This window comes from Cupressus sempervirens, chromosome 9, assembly GCF_028749045.1.
Source record: "Cupressus sempervirens isolate cs-2001-9-10 chromosome 9, ASM2874904v1, whole genome shotgun sequence".
NCBI classification, from domain to species: Eukaryota; Viridiplantae; Streptophyta; class Pinopsida; order Cupressales; family Cupressaceae; genus Cupressus; species Cupressus sempervirens.
Window position 1 is genome coordinate 723,648,597 of NC_143126.1, and position 2,231 is coordinate 723,650,827.

Sequence of the window (2,231 nt, forward strand, 5' to 3'; positions counted from 1 at the left end):
TTGATATCAAGAATGTTCCAAACATTTGTAATAATAGGTCTAACATATATTTGATGATATAGAAATATATATTATTTCTTGAATGAGATTTATGATACCAATCAAATTATTTTTAAAATTTAGCTGATAGGCTTTCCCATTGGGATTGCCTGCAATCAAAAATTGTCTCACACCTGCAAACCATCTTCACTCGCTGGAAGGTATACCATCTTCAGTTAGTAGTTTTTGATCACCGACAAAAATATATAGTTAATGTACAAGTGAGTTGGGCCATCAGTTTTTGATTCTTGCATAATGAGGAAAATCTTCAAGAAATATGGGCCGTTATGATTTTATATGAGAAAATCTGAGAAAAATCTAACTGAAATCTTGTCCATTATGATTTGTGTCAGTAAAACAAGTACGTTGCATTTAGCCGTCTTAAGCTCATCATTTCCTAGCTTTATAAAATCAAGCAAGAAACTCAGTCTTCTAATGGCGGAAAGGAACTGCCATTGAGATTATGGACATAGAGATTAAGAAGAGCCAGAGCGGCGTAAACTGAGTCAATTTGGGTGTAAAGTATATTGTCATAGGGCAAATTTTTGTCTATCATGCCATCTTTTGGTTGAAATAGTACATAATCTAGCGGGATTTGGTTTGGATCGGCCTTGTAGGCAAAGAAAGGGTAGGCGTTTATGAGGAACGACGAATGAGCCTGCATAAGGAACTCGAGAAGCGGTGTGAGCAAAGTGGTGAGTTGAGGATTGAAAATGCACCCAGCGGATGGAGGGTAAGAGACAGAAAGTATACTACTAGAGTGCACAGTGGAGACATTAATGGAGGAGTCCAGGCTGAGGCTCACGAGTGCTGAATGGATATTTTGCATCGTTGGCACCAGATTCGTCATGAGATCCATGTCATTGCCCATAAAACTTCATTTTCCACTGCGATGCTTGTGATCTTCATGGCCGGTAAGTATGCCTACACATTTGTCTTTACCTAATCCTCTGCATTTGATTGATCTGTCATGTTGCTCACGTATTCGTTTCCCTAACCCACTACAAGTTCCACTTCAAAATTTGCAAAAGCTCTCAAAACCCGCTGATCTACGTCATATAATTTTTCCTTTTGGATGTTGATTGATTTCAGAAGCCCCACGATCCACTCTGGAGCTAAGCAGGTTGTTTGCGATTTGGCCATAGTTGATGCACCTGCGTAGAGTTTGAAGAGTGCAGCAAGGCCAATAATAAGGATCCGGATAACGAGGCGTGTGTGAGGCGCTTTACCTTTCTCTTTTCATGAAAATATACATGAGGTTGATTCCGACTTCTACTCTCCTCCATCAATGCCTCCCTTGTCTTTGTATGCTTTTCACAGTCAAATCCATTCTTTTGGACCCACGACTAACGCGAAGATAAGTGGATTATTCGCTCGCTGACTTGATTGGTGTGACCCCATTAATTTTCTTTCACTTCTCCCACTCGACCTTATTATTATCATTGAAATTCTTGTCTGAACCTACCAACAAATGGTTCACCTCTGCCGACACAAGTAGACGAATGTTTCCATCGAGCCGACTAAGCGAGTACCCTGACCAACTTTAGATTTCCTTCCTCACCAGAATGCCACTTTTTGTTTGGCCCACATAGCTGTCAAACATACAATATTGCTGTCCCAGCCAAGGGGGGTTAGAGTGTGACGGTTACCATGCCCGTCATGCAACTCTTATTTCAACAATTTTGCTCTGAAGACGAGGGTTAGGTTTTGAAATTGGAGGACGGAGGGCTATATTTTCAATTTATAGTCAATCAAGTCTTCTCGTCTATATTTTGTAATATTGTCAAATGTATATTTAGATATGTTTTGGATACATAAGTTCTGTACAGTTAAATATTTGAAGTATTCATATATTTGGATACATAAGTTCTATCTTGTTGTTTTGTATAGATTTTTTGATTTTAAATATTTTAATTTATTCTTCTTATCAAATTATACAATTTCAGATAAAAAAATTTAAAATCTTTCTCCTACTAAAATGATTTGTACGTTTTTTTTAAATTTGTAATTTTTTGTTTTTCATAAAAACAAAAATCTATTAAAGTTCAAACATTTGGAAGTATAGAAATAAGACGAAGTCAACATTGATCAGATTGTGTCCTCATAGTTGACTGTCAGTTCGAAAGTTTGTTAACATAGCCAAATTTGCAATAAATTTGTAGTCACATGTCTTTTGTTAAATGTGAATAGTA

The 2,231-nt window shown here is 37.0% G+C and overlaps 1 pseudogene; it reads right to left on the reverse strand.

Moving 5' to 3' along the window:
• Positions 1-463: 463 nt before the first annotated feature.
• Positions 464-1,551, reverse strand: LOC149540756 (glucan endo-1,3-beta-glucosidase 11 pseudogene; annotated as a pseudogene).
• Positions 1,552-2,231: the final 680 nt, after the last annotated feature.